We start from the raw sequence: 23,548 nt of genomic DNA, 5'->3' as shown, positions 1-23,548 counted from the left end.
AACACCACAATTCAAAAGCATCAATTCTTTGGTGCTCAGTTTTCTTTACAGTCCAACTCTCACATTCATACATGACTACTGGAAAAACAATAGCTTTGACTAGACAGACCTTTATTGGTAAAGGAATGTCTCTGCTGTTTATTATGCTGTCTAGGTGACCTATAAGATATAATCAAACTCTGAAATGATACTTCCTCCCTGAGAGAATTTCAACATATTATTGCCTCAAAACACAGAGAAACTCATTGATACTCTCAGAAAACCATCATGGTCTGACCCTTACCTACCTCTTATATCTCATCCCAACCAAAGCCTTATTTCTTCACATACATGCTTCATGGTATGTGTCATCTGAGTTTTGGTTTTCTTGCCTACTTGTCAAAAATGAGTAATTCATTCATTCAAAAATATATTTTGAAGAGCATTTATGTGCTGGGCACGCTATAAGGTACCAGAAATGTTAATTCTTTCACTCTCCAAAATTCTGCTTTGTAAGTTCTGTTTTTGTTTTTTTAATTTTTATTTTTACTTTACTTTACAATACTGTATTGGTTTTGCCATACATTGACATGAATCCACCACGGGTGTACATGAGTTCCCAATCCTGAACACTCCTCCCACCTCCCACCCCATATCATCTCTCTGGATCATCCCCTTGCACCAGCACCAAGCATCTTGTATCCTGTATCGAACATAGACTGGCGATTCGTTTCTTACAAGTTCTGTTTTTATAGCGCCACTTCACATAAGGAGACTTTTCTAATTGTTGCCTTCCTTCCATCAAGTTGTGTAGTATGATTGTTTGATATTACACTTTGTACCACGTTATACCATAAGTATTTTTCTTTGTGTAATTGCTATTTTTGTATACAAGACTAATATTTTACTAAGAGAACACTATGTTAAATAGAGTATGTTTAATTTTTTCTGAACTCTGTAATTTCTAATAATATATAAGTATAAAAGAAGTCATAGTGTACAAATGTTACTTATTGAAACAGTGTAACATTTCAGTGACAATTGGATGCAAATCTTAGTTTTACTTATCTCTGCAACATCGGACAAGTTTCTTGACATCATATTACCTCAATTTGTTTTTTCTTAAAAATCAGTGAAAATTATTGTGCAAACAATAGACAGCAACAAAGGTGACATAAGATTGAGTCCTATTTTAAATTTCATGTCAGGTAAAATGAGATAGGTGTATTCTTCTTTGACTTATAGAATATATATCAAATATGGTAATAGTATATGCCATGCATGTAGTACTATCAGTATCTAATAATATCATGAACATAAAAATACTTTGCAAAATATAAAATTTCACAGAAATATAATTTTGCTAGATATTTTTGTTCAATATTTTAGTCATAGTAGTAGTCGCTGTGTTGGCATCCTCCTTAAAGCCTCAGAGTATCAGAGGGTCAGTGTACCACACCCATACACTATGAGTGTTGGCTGCTAATGGCAGCCTTGACTGCTCCTGTCTCTGAAAATTTGCCTTCAGGCTAAACAAGAAAACCGTCTCTTGGAAGCTTAGACACCATCCTCCCAGCCTGCATACAATGACTGATGGACAAAGGGGAGCAAAATACAGGGTCTCCTTGTTGAAATTCACATGTGGAGTTCCCACCCATACTCAGTTCCTTCAGCTTCTCTATCCTGCTTTTGTCACTCCTTTTATCATAAGATCAGGCCTTGTATATAGCACATGCTTTTTAACTCTTATCTCAGGGTCTACTTTGGGGAAACCCAACCTAAGATAGTGTTTTATGTGAATTAGCAGCCCTCCCGCCATCCTCCTCTATTTTCTCCTAAGCCTCTTAACCTACTTGGTAAATAAATACTGAAACATCTTCGGAGCCAGCAGAGCATCTTGGAACATCATAAAGCAAGAGAAAGTGACAATGCTTTCACCTAGAGTGTCCAATATTCCAAATTACTTTAAAAAATGATGAAAAAACAAAAATATATCTAGATGCAGGAAGATACACAGAAAACTGGAATGTTCATTTTGGGGAAAACCATCTTTAACCTATCTTTTAACAATTATGTGAAAAATAAAAAAAAGATTTCTCATGAAAGAGGGGGAAAAAAAAAAAACACCTACTAGAGCCTATTTCTCAACCTACTTGTATTGCTTTCCTCAACATTTTGGTTATTCCTATTTAAGGATTAAAATACATACTCTACCTACTTAAATATTTTTTCTCATCTTAAATGATTTAAAATATCTAAAAAGCAATACATACACTCAGAGAAAAAATGGCCAAAAACACTCATGAAAAATATAGCCAAGGGAAAATGGTACATGAAAAAAATATCATTCTCTCTATAAGTTAATTCCAAAATATTTAAATGTGCCTTTCAACATGAACAAATGACTAATCCCATTATCATAATTTATTAACCAGATCTTTTGTTCTATGTAGTAATACACTGTGTTTCCATGCTGTGTGTTTTTTATCCAGTGACCTAATTTGCTTAAAAGGAAACTCTTAAAACTCCCTTGTTGTAATGAATAAAATGTTAATGAAGAACTGTAGAGAAATCCCCTTTGCATTAGTTCCATATTCCCAGGAACATCATCATAAATTTGTTTGCCTGGTTGTGACAATGGTAGTGATGTTCCAGCTGCGCAGAAGCATAGTAATGCTAAATGGTTCTGATGGAAAAGTTAAAGATGTTCAAGGCACTGTCATCTGGGATGGACGATGGAAGTTATTTTTTGGAGGGAGTATTTGATGGATTTGGCTTTCATCCAACTTTTTTTAACATTTATTATTTGCATTGATAACTACATTACTAGAAGCTTTTTTCAGAAAATTTTAAATGGAAACTAGGCAGGCAGATACATTTTTATAGAAAATGCGAGATTTTAAGTCAGTCCTTTTTCCTCCTCCATATAGTCCTCAGTAATTTCTCAGAAATATTGGTATTAATTTTTTAAAATAATCTAAATCATCAAAAAGTTTAAAAATTTTATTGGGTATACTAATGATCGTATATTTGTGTCCAGACCTCTCCCCTAAATAATGAATGTGCAGATAGCAATTTGAATAAAATGATAGCTAAAATAAATGGAAAAATATATAGCAGTTTAAATGCTGACAAATTCATGTGAATATAGTACTGATAAAATTTTCAAGTTCAGGTAGAAAAATTGAAACTCAGTTTGAAACTTGCATGCTTGAATTGTTACATCTCTAATGTATGAAAATTAAAAAAAATTATTTTCTACCATGTTACAAAAATATCTAATTTTGGAAACATTAAGATCATAATCTGCTAATATCAATTTAACTTCTCTAGAAATATGTTTAATAATAAGCCAGTGGCTGCAATTTTACTTTTACAAAAAATACTTAGCATGTGTTTATACATTTGAAAATAAAATAAAAATTCAACATCAAACTAATATAGCAATTAAGGAAATAGAATTTGTAAATCAGAAAGAAGACTACATGTAGTTAATCTCTTGTACCATATCTGTGGAGTTATTAACATGTGTAAAATGAAGTATTTTTAATATTTTTGCTTTGGGGTATAAAGTTCTAATATCTTGTCAGTTTACATTGTCTAAATTTCTATCAAATTTTCCTTTAAACTATCAAAAGCTTGTCTCTCTTTGTTCTATACTCAGAGGATCTGTATGGTCACTGAGTTTCTACTAACTTAAAAGAAAGTATCTTGTTTATATTCACTTTGAAACAGGTGCAAGATGAGTAGCAAAGAGACCTATAGTGTAAGCAACACATTTACCTTTGTGAAATATTAGTAAAAACAAAGAACCTTGAAATATGTGAAAAATAATTATGTTAATTATTCATCAGTATATAACTTCAGTTGAGTGAAGTGCTCAGGGGAATAGGAAGAATAGAATAGCTCTAATATTGAGCAATAATGTTCTATGTATGAAAGTCTCCACATTTCTATAAACATTGTTAAAGACAGTTTAATTTTTCATTTACAATGGACAATCCTGTTGAATTGACAAAAGTTGTTGAAAGCGAAAGAACTAATTCATATATGTATATATGCATGTGTGCTAAATTGCTTCAGTTGCATCCAACTCTTTGTGATGTTATGGACCATAGCGTACCAGGCTCCTCTGTCCATAAAATTCTCCAGGCAAAAATACAGGAGTGAGTTGTCATGCTCTCCTTCAAGGGATCTTCCTGTTCCAGGGATCAAACCTGAGTTTCTTACATTAGATAAGTATTACCACAGTGGAAAGGAACAAGATTTGACTTAGAACTTCATGCAGTTCCAAACTGTGAGGGCTTCAGTTTGCACTCAAGTATAACAGACTTTAAATCCCATGTATTTTCCACTATATCATAATGCCACAATCTTAACAAATGGAGAAAGCTTTAACACATAAGGCTTTAACATGTTACAAGTTACTGACAATTAAAAAAATTTAATTGTCAGTAACTTCCAATTGCCTTGGCCTGTACAATGCTATGGGTTCTGTGTTCACCTAATTATATATTTTTTCAAAATTCTAAAATTGAAATATTTGATCTAATTAGTCTGAATTTCCATTTTTTTTTCAGATGGGAATTACCTAAAATAGGAAGTGTCCCATTCCTGTATTTATAAAGCAGAAACACAATGTTACAAAGAGTGTTAAGGAACCTGTGTAAAGCTGCTTGACTTTTCATACACAATAAGACACTCAGAATTTACCATAATGACTATAAAATTTGGATTATAATTTTTTAAATTCAATTCAGCTTCCTGTTTTCACATCTTATCCATGTTAAAGATATCTTTAGAAGAAATCATATATAGGAAAGCCTATAAGGAATTAAAAGCTTCATCTTTTGGTTTTACACATGCATGTGCATTTAAGTGTGTGTGTACATACACATAGAGGCAGAATAAAGAAAGCATGGGTCTTACCGACAAGGCCATGATGTCATTACAATGGGATTAGATTCAAATGGACACACATGATCCCAGTAAAACAAACTAAACATAATGAAAATAAGCAGGAATTAGTATTTAAAATGTAAAAAGAAATGAGAAAAGAAATAGATACATTAAAATACTCATGGTTTATCATGGTCATAATCCAAGCAAGAACATGGATATTAACCCAAGTAAATTAGATATTTTTTATCAAGCTCTTACTATGGCTAGAGATTGATGGAATGGGTGCTCAGCACTAAAATATGGCAATGATAGGAGATATCTTGCTCAAGACATGTTTAACATTTATCACAGATAATATCATATATAACTAGAGTATATTCATGAATGTGAATCTATAGAAAATACTTGGATAGGATGAAATAGCTGTTAACTCAGTGTTTATTTGCAATAATAATGATAGGCTCCAACCATACACATGTCATTTATAAAGAATTACCATTTACTAAAGCACACAATTTATAAATGTTGAAATAGTCTCAGTCAGATTCCTTTAAAATATCCAATTCCTATGCCTATTATGAAAACGGATTTCAAAATTCACCACTTACCAGTTTTTTGGAGGAGCAAGATATTGGAATATAAGCAGCTTAGATCTTAGTGTTAAAGACCGCTATTGATTTTTAATCTGTCTTAATGTTTTCTGGCTGTGTGAATTCAGAAAAACCAAAGTTTCTTCATCTGAAACTTAAAGATATTAATATTCAACTTACCTAGCTTTATGTTTTTTATAATTAGCTTAAAGGATGTCTATAAAAAAGAGCCTTGCAAGCTAAAGACAAATAATAAATGGAAGGTATTATTATTTCCTTCCTGTGTTCACTTAATTTTCAAATATGTACTCTTTTTTCCTTCATTTTCCCAATTTATTCAGATTTCCTGGATTCATTTATGTCTTCATTCACTGAAATAGTTTTGGAGTAGGTATATGTTAATTCACAAAAGTACCTGACTCAGAATTTTTCCTGCCAATAACTCCATACACTATCTATGGTTGTGCAGGCATTTGACTAATGCAAATCTAGCCACTTGACTTAGATTTTATTTTTTTCTGCATTTCAAATTATACAGTGGAGTGAGGAGAAATCATGCAATAACTTTCCCTTACAGATGCACTGGCCCAAAGAATTCAACTCTATCTGTTTAGCAAAAGTCACATAAACCAAGCAAAACAGAACAACAACAACAAAAATTAACAGGTCAAGAAAAAATAATTTTCAGAAGCAAGTATTCTGAAATGAAATAAGCTAAGAGTGTTTCTTTCTTCTCCCTCTCAAAGTAATTCAGATTCTATGATTCTAGCTAAGGGAAGTCATAGTGAAGATCACTATTGTTTTGGGTTTGTACTTTTAGGTATTAGTTTTCAGTTGTTTGGTTTGTTGATGTGTCTGTTTAGATACAACTTGGCTTCTAAGATAAATTAACTACCTCAAGTAGTGCTCAACTGAGGAAACATCACTTTCTTTGAAGGCTAAGGCTGAGAAATAAGTAAGATTTAAGTAAAGGAACTAACACATAATGAAGGCTTATTAAATTTTAGTGTTCTCCCTTATAATAAAATTAGATTTTTGAAAAGATATATTCTAAACATGAAAGAGAGAACACAGAATTTACATGAATTCAAAAGAATGCCATAAATTTCATAATAACCTTGTAGAAGTAAAAATACTATGATTCTAGATAAGCAGTTATTATATACTCAAATAAATGAAAGTTAACAATAGGAAAGAAATAGGACACTTGCATCAGATATAGATATATATCTCATTGTATATATATGTATATATGCATTGAGGCATATATATATATATATATATATATATATATATATTTCAATGATATTGAAAGGGCCAAAAATATACAATGTTCAGAGTTACTGAAAAAACCAAGGTTTGAGAAAATAGATTGACTGTGCTATGATTAAGTATGGGAAGTGATTAAGTCATGGGGTGCAATTAAAATCCTTAATTTGTGTCAGGTAGTAGAAATATTTTATGGATATAATTACTTGGGATACAGTTAAGTTCAAATTAAAATTATTTTCTAAATATTAAAACTTAGAAATGCTATGAAGCTTTCTAAAAAGTAAATGTCTCAGTGGTAGAAATATTCAAATAGGAAATTAGCATCCACTTCTAGCAGTTTCTATGGAATAAATAAATGTAACACACTTTGGAAGCTAAGGTAGATAGACTTTCATATTTTATTGCCTTTAAAACTATGACTCTCTAAAAATATCCATTTTAAAGTTAAATTATTTTGAGATTGTTCTTATAAGTCTGTGATTATTTACATAATCTATGACTTACTATGGTGTCTGAATTATTGGAAAGCATGGAAGCATGAATAAGGAGGATCTCCATCCATCATTATCAAACAGAAGGATGCATAAGAGCCAAACCAAAAGGAAACCATTGCCCACATTCTTATCTTGCTTTATTTTTTCAGTTTAAATTGTTCAATGATTTTTTTCCAGTAGCTGTAAAAATTGGGCATCAATTACTCTTTCAATCAGCAAATTAAAGAATATTTATATTGAAGGCATACTATGTTCCAGCTATTGTTCTAGGCTAATCATATTTAAATAGCACCAAATTCTCACAGAGTTTATATTTATTTAGTGATATATTCAAAATGTTCTAATAAAACAAGTATAGTGTTATAGGAATCCATAGTAAGAACACTTGATTCCAATTTGAAACTGCAAGAATCTTTGCAAGTTTTCTAAAAATTGTGAATTTTTTTCCCAAAGCTTCAACAGCCTGAAAAATAATGCTGAGGCTGCTAAGTTGGACACTAAATCTTCTCTACATGTATCAGTTCAGTTCAGTTGAGTCACTCAGTCATGTCTGACTCTTTGTGACCCCATGGACTGCAGCACAACCCGGCTTCCCTGTCTATCACCAACTTCTGGAGTTGCTCAAACTCATGTCCATTGAGTCAGTGATGCCATCCATCCATCTCATCCTCTGTAGTCCCCTTCTCCTCCTGCCTTCAGTCTTTCTCAGCATCATGGTCTTTTCCAACGAGTCAATTCTTCCTCAGGTGGCCAAACAATAAGAGATTCAACTTCAGCATCAATCTTTCCAATGAATATTCAGGACTGATTTCCTTTATGATTGACTGGCTTGGTCTCCTTGCAGTCCAAGGGACTCTCAAGCATCATCTCCAGCATCACAGTTCAAAAGCATTGATTCTTTGGCCTTCAGTTTTTTTTTTATGGTCCAACTCTCACATCCATACATGATGACTGGAAAAACTATAGCTTTGACTAGATGGACCTTTGTCAGCAAAGTAATATTTCTTTTTAATAGAGCTTTTTAATACTCTGTCTAGGTTGGTCTAGCTTAAATATTATTAATTGCCTACTGTAAATAATAATTTATTACTTAAGGTGATTTTTGATAGAAAAATTTTTGAAGATGTATTTTCTATTTTTGGATTAATATCTAGTTGGATAGAGATATGTAAGTACACAGAGCATATGTGTTGGTTCAGTTCAGTTCAATTCAGTCACTCAGTCATGTGTGAACTTTGCAACCCCAAGAACCACAGCACTCCAGACTTCCCTGTCATCACCAACCTCCAGAGTTCACTAAAACTCATGTTCATTGAGTCACTGATGCCATCCAGGCATCTCATCCTCTGTCATCCCCTTCTGCTCCTGTGCCCAATCCCTCCCAACATCAGGGACTTTTCCAGTGAGTCAACACTTCACATGAGGTGGCCAAAGTATTTCAGTTTCAGCTTCAGCATCAGTCCTTCCAATGAACACCCAGGACTGATCTCCTTCAGAATGGACTGGTTGGATCTCCTTGCAGTCCAAGGGACTCTCAAGAGTCTTCTCCAACACCACAGTTCAAAAGCATCAATTCTTCGGCACTCAGCTTTCTTCACAGTCTAACTCTCACATCCATACATGACCACTGGAAAAACCATAGCCTTGACTAGACGGACCTTTGTTGGCAAGGTAATATCTCTGCTTTTGAATATGCTATCTAGGTTGGTCATAACTTTTCTTCCAAGGAGTAAGCGTCTTTTAATTTCATGGCTGCAATCATCATCTGCAGTGGTTTGGAGCCCCCCTCAAAAAGCCTGACACTGTTTCCACTGTTTCCCCATCTATTTCCCATGAAGTGATGGGACCAGATGCTTTGATTTTCATTTTCTTAAAGTTGAGCTTTAAGCCAACTTTTTCGCTCTCCTCTTTCACTTTCATCAAGAGGCTTTTTAGCTCCTCTTCACTTTCTGCCATAAGGGTGGTGTCATCTGCATATCTGAGGTTATTGATATTTCTCCTGGCAATCTTGATTCCAGCTTGTGTTTCTTCCAGTCCAGCATTTCCCATGATATACTCTGCATATAAGTTAAATAAGCAGGGTGACAGTATACAGCCTTGATGTACTCCTTTTCCTATTTGGAACCAGTCTGTTGTCCATGTCCAGTTCTAACTGTTGCTTCCTGACCTGCATATAGGTTTCCTAAGAGGTAGGTCAGGTGGTCTGCTAGTCACATCTTTTTCAGAATTTTCCACAGTTTATTGTGATCCACACAGTCAAAAGGTTTGGCATAGTCAATAAAGCAGAAATAGATGTTTTCCTGGAACTCTCTTGCTTTTCCCATGATCCAGCAGATGTTGGCAATTTGATCTCTGGTTCCTCTGCCTTTTATAATATCAGCTTAAACATCAGGAAGTTCACGGTTCACGTATTGTTGAAGCCTGGCTTGGAGAATTTTGAACATTACTTCACTAGTGTGTGAGATTGTGTGGTAGTCTGAGCATTCTTTGCCCTTGCCTTTCTTTGGGATTGGAATGAAAACTGACCTTTTCAAATCCTGTGGCCACTGCTGACTTTTCCGATATTGCTGGCATATTGAGTGCAGCACTTTTACAGCATCATCTTTCAGGATTTGAAATAGTTCCACTGGAATTCCATCACCTCCATTAGCTTTGTTAATAGTGATGCTTTCTAAGGCCCACTTGACTTCACATTCCAGGATGTCTGGCTCTAGGTGTGTGATCACACCATTGTGATTATCTTGGTCATGAAGCTTTTTTGTGTGTAGTTCTTCTGTGTATTCTTGCCACCTCTTCTTAATATCTTCTGCTTCTGTTAGGTCCATACCATTTCTGTCCTTTATTAAGCCCATCTTTGCATGAAATATTCCCTTGATATATCTAATTTTCTTGCAGAGATCTCTAGTCTTTCCCATTCTGTTGTTTTCCTCTATTTCTTTGCATTGATTGCTGAGGAATGCTTTCTTATATCTCCTTGCTATTCTTTGGAACTCTGCATTCAGATACTTATATCTTTCCTTTTCTCCTTTGATTTTCACTTCTCCTCTTTTCACAGCTATTTTAAGGCCTCCTCAGACAGCCATTTTGCCTTTTTGCATTTCTTTTCCATGGGGATGATCTTGATCTGTCCATAGTTCATCAGGCACTCCGTGTATCAGATCTAGTCCATAAAATCTATTTCTCATTTCCACTGTAAGGGATTTCATTTAGTTCATTCTGAAAGAGACAGGAATGCCAGACCATCTGACCTGCCTCTTGGTAAACCTATATGTAGGTCAGGAAGAAACAGTTAGAACTGGACATGGAAAAATAGACTGGTTCCCAATAGGAAAAGGAGTACATCAAGGCTGTATATTGTCACCCTGCTTATTTAACTCATATGCAGAGTACATCATGACACACACTGGGCTGGAAGAAGCACAAGCTGGAATCAAGATTACTGGGAGAAATATCAATAACCTCAGATATGCAGATGACATCACCCTTATGGCAGAAAGTGAAGAGGAGCTAAAAAGCCTCTTGCTGAAAGTGAAAGTGAAGAGTGAAAAAGTTGGCTTAAGGGTGAACATTCAGAAAACGAAGATCAAGGCATCTGGTCCCATCACTTCATGGGAAATAGATGGGGAAACAGTGGAAATGGTGTCAGATTTTATTTTTAGGGTTCCAAAATCACTGCAGATGGTGACTGCAGCCATGAAATTAAAAGATGCTTACTCCTTGCAAGAAAAGTTATGACCAACCTAGATAGCATATTGAAAAGCAGAGACATTATTTTATCAACAAAGGTCCATCTAGTCAAGGGTATGGTATTTCAGTGGTCATGTATGGATGTGAGAGTTGGACTGTGAAGAAAGCTGAGTGCTGAAGAATTGATGCTTTTGAACTGTGGTGTTGGAGAAGATGCTTGAGAGTCCCTTGGACTGCAAAGAGATCCAACCAGTCCATTCTGAAGGAGATCAGCCCTGGGATTTCTTTGGAAGGAATGATGCTAAAGCTGAAACTCCAATACTTTGGCCACTTCACGAAAAGAGTTAATGCATTGGAAAAGACCCTGATGCTGGGAGGGATTGGGGGCAGGAGGAGAAGGGGACGACAGAGGATGAGATGGCTGGATGGCATCACTGACTCGATGGACTTGAGTTTGAGTCAACTCTGGGAGTTGGGATGGACAGGGAGGCCTGGCGTGTTGTGATTCATACGGTCACAAAGAGTCAGACACAACTGAGCGACTGAACTGAATGTAACAGAATGGTCTAGTGGTTTTCCCCACTCTCTTCAATTTCACTATGAATTTGGCAATAAGGAGTTCATGATCTGAGCTACATTCAGCTCCTGGTCTTTGCTGACTGTGTAGAGCTTCTCCATCTTTGGCTGCAAAGAATATAATCAGTCTGATTTCAGTGTTGACCATATGGTGATGTCCATGTGTAGAGTCTTCTCTTGCTTTGTTGGAAGAGGGTATTTGCTATGACCAGTCCGTTCTCTTGGCAAAACTCTATTAGCTTTTGCCCTGCTTCATTCCATACTCCGAGGCCAAATTTTCCTGTTACCCCAAGTGTTTCTTGACTTCCTACTTTGGCATTCCAGTCCCCTATAATGAAAAGGACATCTTTTTTGGGGTGTTAGTTCTACAAGGTCTTGTAGGTCTTCATAGAACCATTAAACTTCAGCTTCCTCAGTTTTACTCATTGGTGCATAGGCTTGGATTACCATGATATTGAATGATTTGCCTTGGAAATGAACAGAGTTCATTCTGTTGTTTTTTAGATTGCATCCAAGACTGCATTTCTGACTCTTTTGTTGACTATGAGGGCTACTCCATTTCTTCTAAGGGATTCCTGCCCACAGTAGTAGATATAATGGTCCGAGGTCAGGGGCAGTGGCTGAGACAAGCTACCACACCCCAGAGGTCAGGGCAGTGGCTGAGAGGAGCTACCACATGCCTGAAGTCAGGGGCAGTGGCCAAGTGGAGCAAACCCATGTCTCAAGGAGCGGTGACTGCATGGGCGCAGGAGGGCAGAGAGGAGCTACTCCATGTTCAAGGTCAGGAGGGGCCACTGTGAAGAGATAGCCCTCATCCAAGGTGAGGAGGTACCCCTCATCCAACGTAAGGAGCAGTGGCTACGCTTTGCTGGAGCAGCCGTGAAGAGATACCCCAAGTCCAAGGTAAGAGAAACCCAAGTAAGATGGTAGGTGTTGCAAGAGGGCATCAGAGGGAAGACACACTGAAACCATAATTGCAGAAAACTAGCCAATCTGATCACATGGACCACAGCCGTGTCTAACTCAATGAAACAAAGCCATGCAGTGTGGGGCCACCCAAGACGGGAGGGTCATGGTGGAGAGGTCTAACAGAATGTGGTCCACTGCAGAAGGGAATGACAAACCACTTCAGTATTTTTGTGTTCAGAACTCCATGAACAGTATGAAAACACAAAAAGGTAGAACCACTGAAAGATGAACTCCCCAGGTCGGTAGGTCCCCAACATGCTACTGGAGATCAGTGGAGAAATAACTCCAGAAAGAATGAAGAGGTGGAACCAAAGAAAAAACAACACCTAGTTGTGGATGGGACTGGTGATAGAAACAAGGTTCAATGCTGTAAAGAGCAATATTGCATAGGAACCTGGAACGTTAGGTCCATGCATCAAGGCAAAGTGAAAGTGGTCAAATAGGAGATGGCAAGAGTGAACGTCGACATTCTAGGAATCAGCGAACTAAAATGGACTGGAATGGGTGAATTTAACTCAGATGTGATGGTTAGGATAGTAGTAAAGAGGAAAAGTATGATCATGATATCAGTTTAAAAAAATGATATTGTTCAAGCATAGGCAAATATAAAATACTTTCATACACATTTAAAACATTTATGATAGATACCGACATGAATTTTTATTTTAGTTTTAACTTTAATATACTTTTAAATTAAAATGTGTATTATATATCAAATTAAAATTTGCATTATATATCATTTTTCTTCACTCAAAAATCATAAAGGGAAAATATTTTGATTCAAATTTGATAATTGATAGATCATATGAGTTGTACAAGATCATATGACTGATAGAATGATGCTTCTAGATATAAACTCAGATCTTCTGACTTAAAGGCTATTTCCATTCTTATAAAATGAAAATATAATATAAAATTCAGAGAGTACATAAATAACTAAAAGATTTGTGTGGATAAGTAAATATTAACACTGGTTGCAAAAACGGGAAAATACTATCAAGTTAGAGATGGAAATGTTTTATCTGTTTTATATCCATTTACAAGGGTACTCATAATTAATGCCCTTTATGTAATGGAAATGCTAGCTCATAAAATGTTAGATTAGAAGTAGTTATACATTTTCAAGTACAGTTGTTCCCAGTTCAGAAATTATTTGCAACTGCCTGCTTGTTCCCAACTCATTTGTAAAGTGAAGCCTCCAAAAAACTAATGTGTTCACTTTGAGTGTAAAGTGTATCATTCTATATAATAACAATTTTATTATTTTAGTCCATTATTAAATTTTGCTTAAGTTGACATTTTCTTTCTTTTACTCTTCTTATAAAAACAGCTGATTTTCAATGTAATAGTAAATGAACAGAGCTTTTCACCAAGAGGCATAGTCTAGCTCAAAAGAGTTTTGTGGAATTGTGTGTCCATTTAAAGAAAAATTGAAACAAAAGTGTAACCTTGATTCCAAGGCATAGCCAAAGGCTAAGAAAAGAAAAGTTCAGTGAATGACTCTTATTAATCTAGCTTTAAAATGGATGAATAATATGCTACAACCTCTCTGACATATGGTGAGGTTTGCAGCAAGTTTGGCATAATGGTTTCACTTAATAAATACCTGATTAGCATTGTTTAACAGGTTTGGAGTGCATGAAAACAGTCAAATAGCAATATTCTGTCTAGTTAATTCCTCATTAGCAGACTCACAGTCACTGAATTTGACAGATTGTATACCAGTCTTGACACAAGGTGACCTCTTGCTTGGACCTGTTCATCACCTTCAGTCTGTCATAAATGAAGTCAGTATAAATGTCAGAGTGAATATGACATCACCAGAGACTTCATCTGATGCCTGGAAGGTTATTATTTTCTCAATATTATTATTAGAGACATAGTGAAACTATATGTGGTTATACAAACAAAAAGAGAGTGATAAACCAGAAGAAATTTTATGTATATGAGATCCCTTGTTTAATGCATTATTGTAATAAGATATGTGACACATCAATAAATTTCAGCAATGTTATTATTTCAACTTCCTGATTTCAAGTAATCTTTATTCTTTTTCTCAAGAATGTGTAAGCGACAACCAAAAAGGACAATCTGAATAGATTTTGAAGAATTAATAGTGAAGCTTAACTAATTTATTAACAATCATCTCTCTGTTTAATACATCCATATCGATGCCCTTCCTTCATGGTTCATTTTTTAAATGAAGAAACACCAAATGCGAAGATAAAATTGAAGAATTGAACTGAACATTGTAAATGTGAAGTAAGCTTTGAGGAACATATTTTGTGAGAAAAATCTTTAACCATTTTAACATTGACCATTTGTAAATTCAGCATTTCCAGAAGAAAAATCTCCCAATTCCATTAAAATATTCATTTACCAATTTCACCAGCTTTGTTAAATTATTTCTACCAAAGAGCCCTTTTCAATCATTCAAAATCAATTATATGATTGCACAACATTTATATTCTTCTCTATGACAAGAGGAAATTGAACCAGTTTCAATTTATCTGAACAAAGATGATTATGCAACATGTTATTGTAAACAAAACCAAATAGAATGTATTCTTGCTTTTTCCCAATCTTTTGCAAATTTTTCACAAAGGTCTTTTAAAGTATTTCTAAAACTAATGATTTGAAACAAATAAACAATTTTGAAATCAACAGGTAGATATTACAAAGGAAAAATAACAATCACTTGAAAAAGCCTAACTTTTGTTCTTCGAAAGTATTAAAGGAAGTCTGTTATCCATTGAACTGGAAGACTTTTTTAATATCAAGAAAAATAATTAACAATACACATTATCTTTAGAAATAATATTTAAGGCATAGAAACAACCAAGACAAATTTAAAATCATCTTTAAAAAGTTATTAATTATATTTACATAAAGTAACTTCTCTAGCCATTCTTAAATTTTATAATTTGGAATAATATTTTAAATGGATATAGTAGCTACAATTAATCACAATAATATGTATGCATTGTTTAAGCAGATTATGTTTTCAGACATTCCTGCAGCTACAAAATAGCAAGTGGGATTCTAGACTCAGCTCTTTGTTACTCTGAAGGTTACTGAGGTGTAGAGCACACCTGGACATTTGATACTTTACACACTGCCTCTAAATGTTCTTCATAGCTCATTCTATGTTATACATTTTTCCTCTTTATTCAATGTATTTTTTTGTTTAAATAATAGTCTTTCTATAATTTCTTCCTTGCTGGTCTTATCCATCTATGAGAAATGTAGAATTATTTTCTTGGTTTTATATGTTTTTATCTCATTTATAATTTATAAAGATCTTCCATTGAATCAACATTTTTCACTGTCATCATTAATTAGGTATAGTCCATTTTCCTTTTGCCCCCAAACTAATTGCAAGTGATTCAATATACTTGTTCCCAATTTTCTTAATAATCTATGATATATCACTTCAGGGGCAGCTGATCTATAAGTGCTCATTTTTTCAACTACAATATCCCCTTATCTGCCTTTGTCAAATGCCATTCTGGAATGTTTTCCATTATTTTCTAATTGTCCAAATGTATTTTATTCATTTTTATTGTCAAATGTTTACCTGAGGCAACGGGTTAGAATGATATGAGGCAATTTAGATTCATTAATAATTTTATGTGCCAGCTTCATAAATTATTTTTTGTTCTCATTTTAGTAATTATTTCCTAAAAATAAAAAAAAACTATAAATAAAAATATTTCAACTTTTTACACATTTCTCCAAATCCTTGTGAAATTGAATAAAAATAAGCACATTGTCTTTATCCATTCTTCATAAGAAATGAACATATTACAAACAGGACTTCAAGAATCCTAACTCATTGCTCTGATGGTAGTTATAAGCTTAGGGAAATGTAGCAAGCAAATTGTTTTATTTATATTAAATATATTTTCTTACCTATTACTGCTATTTTCTTATTTTTAACCATTGTAGTCATTGCCATTTATCTTCATTTACTTTGGAATTTGGGTGAAAATATTTAAGAAAAAAACCCAAACATTTGTGGTAAAATTGCTCTTGGCTGTCCTTTATTCTGTGGAACAAACTTAAGAGGCTACAGTCATGCATAGAGAAAATAGCCAGTCTTGTTCTCCACCTTTATATATGCTCAGAGATTATTATTTTTATTTCACAATTTTAAAGTTAGTCACTCCTTGTCCTGGAATGATAATAAAATTCAATCTTGCTTTAGACTATAGGTTTTTTTCCTTATTTATTCCACTCATTACTTGACTCTGGTGTGCTTGGTGTACCTAACCAATATCTCTTATGCTGATCAAATCCAAGTGGAATTAATCATCTCAGTACATCTTCAGTTCAGTTCAGTCGCTCAGTTGTGTCTGACTCTTTGCTACCCCATGAATCGCAGCACGCCAGGCCTCCCTGTCCATCACCATCTCCCGGAGTTCACTCAGACTCACATCCATCGAGTCTGTGATGCCATCCTGCTATCTCATCCTCCGTCGTCCCCTTCTCCTCCTGCCCCCAATCCCTCCCAGGATCAGAGTCTTTTCCAACGAGTCAACACTTCTCATGAGGTGGCCAAAGTACTGGAGCTTCAGATTCAGCATCATTCTTTCCAAAGAAATCCCAGGGCTGATCTCCTTCAGAATGGACTGGTTGGATCTCCTTGCAGTCCAAGGGACTCTCAAGAGTCTTCTCCAACACCACAGTTCAAAAGCATCAATTCTTCGGCGCTCAGCCTTCTTCACAGTCCAACACTAACATCCATACATGGCCACAGGAAAAACAATAGCCTTGATCAGACGGACCTTAGTCGGCAAAGTAATGTCTCTGCTTTTGAATATACTATCTAGATTGGTCATAACTTTCCTTCCAAGGAGTAAGCGTCTTTTAATTTCATGGCTGCAGTCACCATCTGCAGTGATTTTGGAGCCCAAAAAAATAAAGTCTGACAGTTTCCACTGTTTCCCCATCTATTTCTCAAGAAGTGATGGGACCAGATGCCATGATCTTTGTTTTCTGAATGTTGAGCTTTAAGCCAACTTTTTCACTCTCCTCTTTCACTTTCATCAAGAGGCTTTTTAGCTCCTCTTCACTTTCCCTCTTTACCTTCTGTCTACCCTCTCTCCCTTATCACTTTCTCTAATTTCTTCCTCTCTCTTCTCTCCTCTCTCTCTTTGTGTTTGTTTTCTCTTTCCTGTAAAGTTATAAATCACACTGTGCAATTATTTGATTCTGCTCTCAGCTCATTGTTAGGGTCTGAGTATAAACTAAAATGCATATGGTTGCTTTTTTCACTAAACAAAACTCTACTTAAAACACACACTTTACCTTATTAGCTTATTTTTAGTGGTATTATTTAGCTACACAGAGCCATAAAACATTTAAATGTGGTCTGTATCTCCTAAATTGATGGACTAAATATTCATTGGACTTTTGCTTGTTAGGAACTTGTGTAGGACTTCAGTAGTTGCCTCAGGAAAGTTTTGCGAAACATTTGTGAAATTTGGATGACTCAGGTGTTTTAAAAGTGCCAAATTGTTCAAGACTTTTTGGCAGAGTACTGTGTGGAAAGTTCTTTAAAGACAGTTGAGCCATTTCTGAATCTTGCAATAGTCAGTACAGACAGAGCCATTTATGGCAGGATGTGTATAATACATGGTGAGCGTTATGAAATATTACTCATTTCTAATTCATTACAAAAATACTTTTCTAAACTTGCGCATGTGATGGATGGCAAGAAACCAGGTATTCACATCTAATTATAAGGGTTTTTCTTTGTGCTAAAATGGACTCTATCTATCAGTGCAATCAATTCACGCATTTTTCTTGTGTCTGTCACTGTACTACCTAAGCACTTAGCAAAGATATTAAATTAACCAAAAAGTGTGGAGTGGGATGTTTTCCTTGTCTTTCTACATTTATCTAAGCCAACCTAAAGCTAAGCAGACTGTGACTAATATTGGAAGTCTTATTCTTATCGCAGACAGAGTTGTTCTCATTCTTGTTATTATTAATTGGTTGAATGCCAACAATACATTCAGCACAGGACATAATTGCACAATATGTTCTTTCTCTTGCAACCTAGAAAGGGATCAACTGTTTCCATCCACTAACATTGGTGCCAGAGTGATGAATGCCTCTTCATAACCCCCTGTTTCCTCTCCTGCCTCCCTTCCTTTATCTACTTCCCTCACCAGCTTTATTTCTATAAGATACACATTACTAATTTTTTCTAGAAAAAATTTCTAGAAAAGATTTCTAGAAATAAAAGCTATTGCCTCATAATTGTCAAATGTTGAACTATAAAAAGGCAAATATGTTTATTTATATTTATTTCTCTGAGGATCATAATGAATATATGCTGACAGCTTCTACTAAAAATTCTGAAAAGCATTAATGTATAGATACATATGCCTAACTCATTATATAATAATAAAATTATATATACTACACATTATAGACATAAATTATGTTTGTAATACCATACACAAACTATGAGAATCTTAGAAACAGATTTGCCTGAAGTCCCATTCCTCAAAAAAGTTTTCTTTCTGTAATCCCACCTTATCTGACTCTAAGTGCATCGGCATCCTCTTAGAAAAAACAAGGACTACTTTTATTTATTTAGTTTAGTTTTGCAGTTTTTTTCAAAAAGACTCATGGGTTTTTTGGTTTGTTTTTAAGCTATTGATTTCTTGAGAACTGTACTTATTACATTTAAAATTAAAGTAATATCACACTTGTTAAATACAGGGAAAACAAGCGTATTGTCATTTTTTTGGTTATCCTTTACATATACAAATATTTTAAACAGTTTTGTGCTGATTATAAATGGCCCTTATGCTTAGTAAATTGAAATATGCTTTCATTTTGAATATTACATTTAGCCAAGTGGAAATTTAGACTGGACAGACCACAGGGAGCCAGTAGTAACAGACATGCAAACTGTACATTAGATAGAAAACTAAGGCCAAGGTAAGCCATGTTAATAGCTGTGATGCAGCCAGTCATTACACAGAAGTTATCCTTTGTGAAGTTATCCTGCAGTGATAGTCTCAGAGTTTTAGCTCTAATCATATTCTGGTACAGTGACCTGAAAAAAAAATAAATGTGTCCATTAGCATATATTACTTTATTGAGCAAAGCAAAATTTCTGATTTTAATTTATTAAAGAGGCTTGAACATAAAGGATGAACAAAGAGTGAAAACATTCAAAGAGTTTTCTATAATATTAATTAATAAAGAGATATATGCAAATAGTTATAACATACAGCAGAAAGTATAAAGTGATATAAAATTACAAATTGCCATTGAAGTTCAGAAGGACATAAATAGCTTAGCTGGCATAATCATGGAACTAATCTTTTCAAACTGGACTGAGAAGAAATGCATTTTAGCAAGCAATATTTGTAATATCCAATGAATGTAATTAAACTGATTCTTAGGTAGTATTTCCATAAAGATGTAAAAGGTATTCTATAACAGCATAAATTAGAGATAACAAACTAACAGAAAAAAATTATAATTTAAAATTTGCAGAAGAAAATCTACTAAACGTGTTATAGAGCTAAAAAAAATGAGATTCAAATCTAAAGCAAATAAAATATACATCTTTTCATATATCATATTTCCTATTAATCTCAAAATTTCCCCCAAATTCTGAACTACAATTATATCTAAATATAAAATCATTTGGCATTTTAGGCTGTTTCAATAGTTCTATTGTTTTTTCTTTATAATTTATTTCTTAATTGAAGTGGAAGTTTAATTATTAGATAGCAATTTTATATTTGAGTGCTATTATTTTTATTTTTTAAAGTTTTTTTTTTCTGTCTTTATATTTTGCAGAACCTTTCTGTAGAAGAAAAACAAGGAACATAGGTATTAGATTACTCTTAAATGCTTAAAAATTCCAGTTCCTAAATCTTTCATGTTTACAAATATTAGAAGTTCCTCTTACTCATATAACATCCTAGACAGATAGAGAGGCTTTTTCCCTGAAAACTATGCAGAAACCCAGAATAAAAGATGTTTTCTCATCTCTAACTGTAACTTCTAAATCCTATTGGTGATTTACCAATGGCTGGGTCACTAGACAAAATTAAAAACCATAGGAGAATATGCCAGAGAGGTTTTATGGGCCAAGCCTCAAAGCGATACACATCACTTCCATGCTTATTATTCAAAGTAGAAGTCAGTCGTGTGTCCATACCTAACTGCTGATGTGACTGAGGAACAAGTCTAGCTGGATACCAAGTTGAAGAGGACAATACAAATTTTGGTGCCAAGTATTCTCTGTCACAGATCATTCTTATGATTACTAACCAATGTTTGCTCAATTTTCTAGGCAAAAAAGACAACACATCTCTGAGGAAATGAATTCAAAGTAACTTAGCCATTAATAGCAAACAGACCCAAGTCCAAGATATCCATAAATCCTCCTTCTTTAAACATTCACAAAGACAAGTTATTTGCCTCCACTTTCCTCCAAATATGGCTTTCCCTTGTGGCTCCGCTGGTAAAGAATCTGCCTGCAATGTGGGAGACCTGGGTTCGATCCCTGGGTTGGGGAGATCTAGAGAAGGAAAAGGCTGCCCACTCTAGTATCTTGTCTTGGAGAATTCCATGGACAGTCCATGGGGTCGCAAAGAGTTGGACATGACTGAGCCACTTTCATGTTCATGTTTTTACCCCCCAAATATAGAAGGGAGGAACAGATTTTGGGAAAGCATACACACATACACACACAAAACCATAGTCAATTTAGAAAAAATAAAAAATAAGAGAGGTAAAACCATTACTGTTCCACACTGGCCTTCTCTGGTGACTCAGTCAGTAAAGAATCTGCCTGCAATGCAGCAAGCCTGGGTTCGATCCCTTGGTTGGGAAGATCCTCTGGAAATGGGAATGACTACCCACTTCAGTATTCTTGCCTGGAGAAGTCCATGTACAGAGAAGCCTGGTGTGCTACTGTCCATGGGGTCACAAAGTGTGGGACACTATTGAGTGACTAACATTTTCACTTGTGGCCCTAATAGAATCCTGTTGGGCAGGCATTGTGAAGACCCTCTTCCCTTTCCTGGAGAAAATTCATGTATTATATGCAGATTCTGCATCTAGAATAAACTTTTTTTTCCAGTTTTTCTCTGTTGTTTCTTAGTTCACCTTCTGGGAAGTCTTATTTCATTTTGATGGCCTATCTTTGATGGCCACATCTGAAGCAAGCATGGGACAGTGCTCTTCTTTTTAAAATAATTAATTAATTTTTGGCCACACTGGGTCTTTGTTGCTGCACACTCTTTCTCTAGTTGTAGCGAGTGGGACAGTTGTGGGGGGTAGGGGTGAGGGGAGGGGTACTCTCAAGCTGCAGTGCACAGGCTTCTCACAGTGGTGGCTTCTCAGTGCAGAATGCAGGCACGAGAGTGCAGGGCTCAGTAGTTCTGGTGCACTGGCTTAGTTGCCCCAAGGCATGTGGAAACCTCCCAGACCAGGAATCGAACCTGTGTCCCCTGCATTGACAGGTTGATTCTTAACCACTGAACCATCAGGGAAATCCTTGGGAGTATATTCTCAAGGACCTTCCAGTTTATATAATTTTTTTTCTTCTAAGGAGAGTTTGGGAATGCAAGATTTGATTTACCTGCACAGGCTTTCTCAGGGCATAATCAAGGAAATAAAATTTCCTGTAATATTTAGAATGCTTTTGACTAATATGCTTCAAGGAAGTTCTAAGATAAGTAAAGGAATCCAATTTTTTTTTTAATTTAATTTACTTGCTAAATATTTTTTTTATTTCTTTGCTTCTTTTGTCTCATCTCATTTTCTTGAAGCTCGATAACAATAGGCTTTAGTGGGAAGTAACCAACTTTCCACTGAGCACCCGATGGTTGATCCAGAGCTGATTCTTTTTTGTATTTCTTTTTAAGATGAAATGTGTTTATGTGACATATTGATCTAAAACTTTTTTAGACTTATGTTAGTCACTCAGTCATGTCTATCTCTTTTTGACCCCTTGGACTGTAGCCCACCAGACTCCTCTGTTCATGGGATTCTTCAGGCAAGACTACCTGAGTGTGTTGCCATTTCCTTCTCCAGGGAATCATTCTGACCCAGGGATGAAACTGGGTCTTCTTTTTAGACTTATATCCCACTATATAAGATCTGGAAGCTGCTGACCTTCTAACCCTAGGAGTTCCAAATTTTACGTATGTTCTCTATTCCTTTTCATTTTTTGTTTACAATTCCATTTTTAGTCATTTATCTCTTTTAATATTGAAAAACAGTAAAAACAATATATAGTGCCATTCTAGTGCTATCCAACCCATTCCTCCAGAGCCACAGGACTGGAGACAAGCAAGTACTTGTCTTTCTTTCAAATTATTCCTAACCTCAATTTTAGCAAATATTTTACAAGAGAATAGCAAACCACTCAACCTTTCCAATCTACTATATCCGTTTCCTTGTTATCTGCTGCCTGTCCTTCAAGGCATAATACAAGTCTACATCCATAATTTAGGATTGTTTTTATAGCAATATCCTATTTAAGGTAGAACATTCTATATTAGTAAAGATAGTGCTAGCTATTCTTATAATAGTTGGTTAAATATAAATAGCTCTAACATAGTGAGTTTAATTCTTGCTGATATAGTAGTTCTGAATGAGCAGAAAATGTAGCAGATGAGGGACAGTCTCCTTCCTGTCATCAATCAGGAATTTAGAAAGGTAAATATTATACTATCCTCAACATCTGTGTTTTACTTTTATCTTGTCAATCTCTATTGTAGCCAGCTGAAAAGGGCTCTGAGCACAGGTAAGTACATAGGGAAATATTTGGTGGCCCAACCATGAAATGGGCATATTTTCTCACATTCTATTGGGTGGATCTGCCATGTGGTCATATGTTGCTGACAAATGAGTCTGCACCATGTAGTGTAGCTATGTCCCTGGCAGAATTTGAGGTTAGTTTCAGAGATAACTACTTTGGTGAGTTAAGTGATATACTAAATTGCTAACCCACCTACCAATAGCTTTTTTGATGATAATTCTGTGAATTATAAAATAAATGCATAAAAGCAAAGTACTATTACATTCAGTAGT

Source organism: Budorcas taxicolor, chromosome 12, assembly GCF_023091745.1.
Source record: "Budorcas taxicolor isolate Tak-1 chromosome 12, Takin1.1, whole genome shotgun sequence".
Taxonomy (NCBI): domain Eukaryota; kingdom Metazoa; phylum Chordata; class Mammalia; order Artiodactyla; family Bovidae; genus Budorcas; species Budorcas taxicolor.
Note: the sequence above shows the minus strand (reverse complement) of the source record.